Source organism: Brachycentrus maculatus, unplaced genomic scaffold (genome assembly GCF_059751285.1).
Source record: "Brachycentrus maculatus isolate JH-2025_06_01 unplaced genomic scaffold, ASM5975128v1 h1tg000039l, whole genome shotgun sequence".
Lineage (NCBI taxonomy): Eukaryota > Metazoa > Arthropoda > Insecta > Trichoptera > Brachycentridae > Brachycentrus > Brachycentrus maculatus.
The window spans coordinates 3,791,159-3,800,000 of NW_028280793.1; the positions used below are offsets into that span (position 1 = coordinate 3,791,159).

Below are 8,842 nucleotides of genomic sequence, written 5' to 3' on the forward strand. Positions count from 1 at the left end.
AGGTAGGGTAGATACTCCTTTGTACATATTTTTATGGAAAGCACGTCCCTGCTAATAACTTATTTATTAACCATCAAGTTACTCGGTTACCAATTAATATGACATCTAACTGTACCTATATACTCATCTTATCATAGATGCAGAATATAACTAAAGCTCGATTTCGTATGTTTGCAATTTTAAACCAGCAAAAACTAAGCTGACACAATAAAACGAGATCGCTATTTGTCGACATTCTGCATCTCATTGAAATGTTATGCAGTTATAAATTTTTATTTATAAATATTGTGTTACATTATCGTTATTATAGAGGTACCACACAAGTCCTCTGTTTGAGACAGCTGCAAGGTGTAAAGCAATGTACGGAAGCGAAAAAAAACTATTCAGAATTGGTTGTACCAATGACATCTATGATTTAGTATGGGTTTTGGAAAAGTACCATCTATTGATAAAATATCAAACTTTTTACTCAAAGTGAACAGGTATGTTTTTTGTTTTCAAAATAGTTAAGTTCGGATGAAATCCGCTAGGGGCGCATTCTCCAACTGGAATCAATGACAAAATTTGATCTAGACATTTTCATCTCAGCTTTTGACTGTTTGCTTATTTATATTTACTGCTAGAACCGATGACAAGACAAAGGAACGTTAACTAAGAGTAGATTTACCTTTTAAAAAATACCTTTTATATTTTAAAAACATTATAAACTTTTTGGTATCATAGTATAACACTCCTTATTTTGTGCAATACCATTTAAAAAAACTTACTTCAAGACTACAGGTTTTGGAATAATCACTCATCATTCTCTCGTCAGGTCAATTATGGACTGGCCTATAAACTAAGTCAACTATAATGTGTAGTTGACCTGATGAGAGAATTTTCATTCTGATAAGGTAGTCTTGAAGCAGAGTTTTTGAGTGGTATTACTAAAGTGAACAATGAATGATAAGGAAAGTGCTAAAATGATATTTACGTAACTGGTGTAAACAATATTTTTCAGCAAAAAGTCAATGTCTCTCATCCGTATCTAATAGTTCATATATATAGTGAAGTGGAAATTATACTTCTGACCATAAATCACAGAATTGATATGTACTTTTCAGGTTGATGTTTTTTTAATATATTAAGTCATTGACAATGCACAAATTCACTGGATGATTAGGGAAAAAGAATGAACGGAAAGTAGAAAAGAAAGGTAAAAGATTAATAAAAAGGAAACAGTATTGTAAACATATTTTATTGCATAAACATAAGTTGTTAAAAATAAAAACAATTGACAATAAAACCTCAATGGCACAATTGAAACTCAACATGAACAACAATAAACGTATCCTTACACATGTATTTATGGAGTTGATATTCTTGCACCGGTTGTTAAAATACTTCTACACCAGCTGTTAAAAATATAAGCATGATAAACTGTTAACAAGTTTTGTAGCAAAATTGTCGTTGTTTTTTTTAATCAGCTCTTACATGACAACAGAAGTTACTATTATAGAAATATAATATCTAAACATTTATGAACAATTCCAAAATGAGGATGAAATTTTACAATACCAAACATCCCTCGTGGCGCACAACGTGCTTCTTGACAGTTGCTGTCACATTTTCAATGTTTTTCCGTGAATTTAAAATATTTCATTGCCTCACATACATAGCGAAATTAAACATATTAGAAATGTGCGCTTTCTATTTTATTTCTATTCCACTTAACCATGCCAGATAGAGCTAGTAATTAATAAAGGTGTTACTGAGATAATTTCCTACAATGTATTCTCTCTTTAACAGACGTCATCATCAAAGAGGCAAAATCATAACAATTCCTACACCCTGATAACTCCAATAGAGTATATTCTTCAATATTGGAAAACAGCAAAAATACTTTTAATTTGGAATAAAAAATTATGTATTTCTTTTAAGTGCAGATTAAGTATTTGGTTATATACATTAAACCACCGTATAATGTTGAGATAGGTAACGCGTTATCGGAAGGAGCATTATAAGGGGTTAATATTTTAAATAAGACTACATTTTTACCAATAGAAATGCCTGAGTCATTATTATATTAAAATACAATTTAAATACATTTACCCACTAAGAGAAAAAAAACATATTTAAAAAGAAAAATTATGACACGAATTTAGTCAAAAATAGGAGCTGAATATAATGTTCTCTTTAATAATGCAGTACTTTTCTCATTGTTATATGGGGGGGTTTACTGTATCTATAATCCTCATAAGATCATTAATTTACTTCAGTTATTAGACATTTCTATTACATCCCATAAATATTCCACTCCCATCTCAGAGTATATCAATATTAATATTAGCGTATATTTTTAATTGGACACTTCAAAACACGATATACATCATATCAATAAAATGACCTTAATAAATTGATTGTGACCCACCAGCAGGTCGCAACTTGTGGTTTCGGACTCCGGTTTAATCACAAATAGAGAAATAAGCAAACATTTGAGGAAAAAAAACTCCGCTTAACCTCCAAAAGAATTCCTAATCATAACAAATTTGAACGTAGATTGTCGTTTTCAGAAACATTTTATCAAATTGGCGCTATATAATTATGTCAAATTATTTAATATCATAAAATATTGTATAAATTTAAGAAATGCTTTTATTTTTGTCAGTTTTATTGTTAAAATAAATTACTAATAAAAATACATTGATGATCACAGTCTAGATTTTAATAAAAATAATAAAAAGAAAAATAATGTCAAACCTAAAAGCAATTATTTCTCTTAATATTTATATAAAATTGGACATTTTTTATTTGAATAAAATTCATAAACCTATTGAACTATTTATAGGAATATATTACAACTTAATTGATTTACACAGATCATTATATTACATTAGATCTCTGATATAAACGATGCCGTCTGAGTGGAGAAATTGATTACAGCAGAATAAGAGGAATCTATGGTTTCAACGCTATTAGTGATATAGTGAGTCTCCACTTTAGTATATGCCATAGTAACATTCCGCCTGTTAGAACACTTCATAGTATTGATATTGCTACTGGTTGTGGAGCTCCCGTAGTCTGAATAACGAGGCTTCTGTTTCCTTCTAGAGAGGGGATAATGCACATTCTTATCAGCGTCTGATAACACCTTTGACGAAGACTTCTTGAATAAGCTCTTTTTGTCAGCATTGTTGCAACTGTTTTCTATTGAAGACGAACTGGTGCGGCTAGTATCTGAGATTTTATTTTTTCGCTTCATATCATCCGAAGCCTTTTTGAAGTGTTGCTTCTTTTTCAGAAGCCTACATTTTTTGTTATTTTGAATGTTACTTTCATCGCTCAGTGACTGGTCACACGTTGATGATAGTTTGTTTTGTAGAGTCGATAAACCCTTCCTGGAATGGTTTTTAAACAAAGATATTTTGTTATTTGAAGACTTTTTTGTAATTTTTCGCGGAGAATCGTGAGCTTCGTAAGGCAGAGAATACTTGGATCTTGTTCCCATATTGAAACTCTTTGATTGTCTGTTGATTTTCGCTTTGTCGTTAACATATTGTATGTAATTAATAGTCAAAACAGAACTGCAACTATCATAATCATTTAACGGCTCCAATAATACATGGTCACTATCTTTGAACATTTTGGGATTTCCACATTCAGTTGTTAATTGGCTAGATCTTTTTAAACCGTTATTTTTATTCTCTAGGGAATGTGATCGGTTATTGACAACTTCAAGATCTCCCGATGCGTTCAGTTGTAAAACGGGTGTACTTGCACGGACAAATCGGGATTTGTTCACATATTTCGAAGCTCCGCAGATTTTACTTTGAACATTATCACTAAATGGCAAACTTTCTTCACGTGGTACCAAAGGTCTCGAGGGAATACGGTACATGTAAGATTTACTCCTTCCCTGATTCATTGCGCACTTATCCTCTGAATGATCTGATTCAGATTGTGGAGAAGTAGTTGTTCCGTTTGCATCTTTATAAGATGATGCATCTTCATATTGATATAGACATGGTGGTCGTGCGGTCGTGATCCAGTAGCGTATCTCATCGGCACTCTTTGGAATGGGAGCGCGAGGAATGGCGGGATCTTCATTTTTCAATAGATCTACTATGGCAACTTTTTGACTAGGAGACACAATACTAACTTCCTGGGAAACATTATTAATATTGCTGAAGCGGGATAACGTCAATTCGGTGGGTGGTGCAGCTGAAAATGCTCCTCTACGTAAACTGCAGGAAGGTTGGGCGAAACTATCATCCGCGTCTAATTTAGTATCCTCCTCATCATCGCTCGACACAATTGTGTATTTTTTCATTATTGTTTCATAATCATGTCAACGTATAATAGAAGACTCAATAATAACAATAACGATTACAGCACAAAAAACTTATAACAAAATTTAAACTGACAACTGTTGACCAAGCGCCATAGATAAATTCTAAAAATCAGCACTTTGACCAGAGACATCAGAGGATCAAACAACCATTGATAGTGATGTGCAAACGTCATCGATATAAAAACTACTAATCTATGGAAGGCACTGCAAAATACAATACAAAGACAAGATTTAATTTTTTTGCAAAATTCATAGACAAGATTTATTTGTACTCATGTTTCATGTCAAAAGTCAAAAGTCAACAAATAATGTGGATTATGTCAAATGTCCGGTGGTGTTGTTCTTGTAACCATTGTAACCAAATTTTGGATAAAACAGTTTACGGTTATAAGATCTAAAGTGTATGGTTTTAATTTTTGATACGATTAATTTTGTATACTAAACTCATGTAGAACCATTAGTGCATACCAACCCGTTTCTAGCGTGTATAAATTACTTCGGACATACTAACCAGGGGGGGTCGACTCGTAAACGTCAGATTGTTCAAAAAACGACCAGAAATGACGAGACACGCTAATACACTAACAAAAACACCAAAACGGGAACGAAAAATACGAGATACCAACAAGTTGTTCAAACGAAAAATACGAGATACCAACAAGTTGTTCAAATATTTGAAATAAATATGGACTAACTATGGCTATAGACAATTATGGATAGAAAAATAGAAATCCGTAGGTGCCCTATTGCAGCATCGATTATATTGATATTTTTGTTTTATTATGTTGCTGGTAATTATTCTTTTATCTTCTTATTGTTGGTTGCAGTTTTATTGCGGGCAATTAAAATTAGAACCGATTTCGATTCGAGATTTGCTCTACTTCCTTACATACATCTGCTTTTATTAATCTTTATTTTCAATTTTTATACGTATCATAATTTTTATTTTCAGTGCCTTCAAACAACTTGGATTATCCATTTTGACCTGCCGGAATTGAATCTGCATTTGCTTTTTTATAATTTTTTAATAGTGCATTATTATTTTCAGTGCCTTCAAACATATATAATGGGTTATAAATGTATTGTTCCTGGCTGCCCTTCAAGGAGAAATTATTCAATAAAATTTTTTAGTGTTCCTAAAGGTAAGGGTGAGTTATGGTATAGGATAATGTTCCCATATTTGACGGATATTAATAACTTTTTGAATATAAAAGATCCTCGAATTTGCTCTAATCACTTCAATGTCAGTGACGTTGCACGTAATCGTTTAAAAAAAGGGGCTCTTCCTAATCATAATCTGCCTTTGCCTTTAAGTTTTTTCAGCAATATTATTGATATCCCTTGTTCAAGTGAGTCAATTTCACCCATTTATTCCTTGGATGTGTGCAGCAATTCTAAATTTATAAATAATCAATTAGATAATGTTAATAATCATACTTTCTCCACAGGTGATAAAGAAAACAGGGTTCCTACAGTGGGCTCTCTTAAAAAGAATGTTCTTCCTACTCCGTCAGGTTCTGTTCTTCCTACTCCGTCAGGTTCTGTTCTTCCTACTCCGTCAGGTTCTGTTCTTCCTACTCCGTCAGGTTCTGTTCTTCCTACTCCGTCAAGTTCTGTTCTTCCTACTCCGTCAGGTTCTGTTCTTCTACCAAATACATCCACTGATACTGATCACGAAAGAATAAAAATATTAGAGTCAATTATTCAAAATCTAAGTAAAGATTTTAAAAAAATTCTAAAAGAAAATAAATCCTTAAAAAAAAAAGTTGACACTAGAAGTACTCCCACTCTTTATTTTAAAAAAGTTTTGTCAAAAATGCGTCAATTTCCCAAAACATTTATCGCTGCACAATTAAGACTAATCAATTCACATCCTAAAGGTAGAAGATACACATTTAAAGAAAAGATAATGGCACTTTCTATAGCTAAGCTCAGTAACAAAACATATAAATTTTTGAGAACAGAGTTTAACCTACCTTGCAAATCCACTCTACAACCCATTTTATCAAATATTGATTTATCTTCCGGTATCAATCCCATAATTATAGATCATTTAAAAAAGACTTCGAGGAAACTGGATGAACATTCTAGACAATGTGTTTTATTATTTGATGAGATGGCTATTCAGACACATGTGAGTTATAACCCTTCAAATGATGTCATTGATGGATTCGAGAACAGTGGGATGGGGAGGCGCACAGATAATGTAGCTGATCATGTTCTGGTATTTATGCTAAGGGTTATAAAGCACAATTGGAAAATACCTGTTGCTTTTTACTTTGTGAAAAATTCTACTCAACATATTTTACTAAAAACTATTATAAAAGAAATAATTAATGAAATAAATAAAACTGGTTTCATCATAAGAGCCACTGTAAGTGATCAGGGATCTTCCAATGTGTCTGCAATTAATTCTTTAATTTCAGATACGCGAGCAGATATACTTCGAGTTTCTCCAGGAGCGCATCCAGAAAATTATAAATATTGTGTAAGTGGTATAAATATTTATCATATTTTTGATCCACCCCACTTGTTGAAATGTTTCAGGAATAATTTTTTGGCCAAAAATATCCTATGCGATGGAAAGAGAGCTGAATGGAAGCATATTGATGCACTATATAAGATTGACGGAGCCGGGGGAACTGTGAGACACACCAAACTGACAGAACGCCATATAAACCCAAAGGGGAAAGAAAAAATGAAGGTAAAGTAAATAATAAATAGTATTATTATTTTTATTCAACCCTTATGGATAAAACTTAAAAACAGACCTAAAAATTCAAATATTTCCTGCTGCAATAATGAGAATGGTAATAAAGGAGATCACCGCAGACAGTTTCCTTTATGAATTTTGCAAAATACAGTTTTATATGTCCCAATGTGTTTATTACTGCCTCTGGTCTAAAATTTGTCTATTTATATAAATGTCGGTATTTTCCCTCTTCAGCTATTTCCAGCCTCTTTCAATAATGAGATATGAGTGCTAACATGGTGGCCTTCAATATCCATAATATTGTGTTAAGAGTTCAATATGAAAAACTCAATATAATATAATTGATCTTAGTTGTGAATGAAATTACTATAGATTATGTATGTAAATTGAACAATTCATAAATAAAATAGTGCCCATTCACATGTATTTTTAAAATATATTTTTTAGCATCTATTGACATCTATGATTTTTTTCCAACATTAATTGCTATTGTTTATTATATTCTCATGTCTGATTGTAATTATCTTTTTATTGTTTAGTTTTTCTTAAAGAGTATGTTATAATGAAAGAAATTTTTTATTCAAATACCGCAGTCAACTTTATAAAAATTATATCTACTTTTTTAATGATGCGTATTTATGATAGTGAGTTTTATTTATGATGTATGTAGTAGTGATTTCAGGTAATGTTTACGTTAATGAATAACATTTAAAATTTCAGGTGAAATATGCTGCACAAGTATTCAGCCGTTCTGTAGGATCTACATTGCAGCTTTTATTAAATGCTAGAAGATTAGAACAAAACTCTTCGCATAATAATTTTCCTCTACCCGACACTGCACAATTTTCTATGGAAATAATTTTTTTCATGAATTCCTTATTTGATAGTTTGAATTCTTTTGGATATAAACATAAAGGATTAAAAAATGCTATATCTCGTAACTCTGAACATCTCACCTTCTGGACAGAAGCTGTAAAAATATTACAATCATGGGAATTTGATGGCAATACTGTAAAAGAGCGCAGACCGATAACAATGCATAATTTTCAAGTGACCATCAATTCAATGAGAGCAATTTGGGAAGATCTGCATAAAATGGGATTTAAGTAAGTGAACCATATTGACTTACTTTTATAAAAAAGTTAAAATTATTTTTGGTACTGAATTTTTTTTTCTTCAGATTTATAAATTTAAGGAGGCTAAATCAAGACCCCTTAGAAAATTTCTTCGGCCAAATTCGAGCACATGGAGGACAGAATTTGCGGCCATCGTGTTACCAGTTTATAAGTGCGTTTAAGACTCTATTATTAAATAGCATGACAACAGGTAAATCAATAGGGAATTGTGAAAGTGATAGTGACAATATGATGAACATGTATAGTTTTTTAAAAAGTATGTATAAAAAATCACAGGATTTGTCTACTATGGAGCCTTCTATGGATCTGTCTCTAGAATTAAATAATGAAATTGCAAGCGCAGAGCATTTACAAAATATTACTATTAATAGTGTTGATTTTTTTGAAAAAAATACAGGTTCTTATTTTGCAGGCTTTATATGTAGACAAATCTTGACAAAATTAAATGTATGTAATTTATGTAAGGAAAATTTACTAAGCGAAAATATTAATTTAGATGAGCACAGTTTAATAAAAAGTCTACAATATTCAGAAACAGGGGGATTGTTATATCCAAGTAGTGATTTTTTAAATAGTTTTCTTATTACACATAAATTAGTTTACCAAGCTATTGTTGACCTATGTTATAGTGATAAAATTAGTAAAAAAATAATTAGACAGATA

The 8,842-nt window shown here is 31.5% G+C and overlaps 1 long non-coding RNA gene across 1 annotated transcript in view; it reads left to right on the forward strand.

Moving 5' to 3' along the window:
- Nucleotides 1-5,161: 5,161 nt before the first annotated feature.
- LOC148312518 (uncharacterized) overlaps nucleotides 5,162-8,842 on the forward strand; it is a 5,132-nt gene continuing 1,451 nt past the window's right edge. The window contains exons 1-3 of the long non-coding RNA XR_015839226.1: nucleotides 5,162-7,034; nucleotides 7,764-8,149; nucleotides 8,224-8,842. The exon at nucleotides 8,224-8,842 is cut by the window's right edge and continues 1,451 nt beyond it. This is a non-coding gene — a long non-coding RNA (uncharacterized LOC148312518). The remainder of the gene's footprint in view (nucleotides 7,035-7,763; nucleotides 8,150-8,223) is intronic.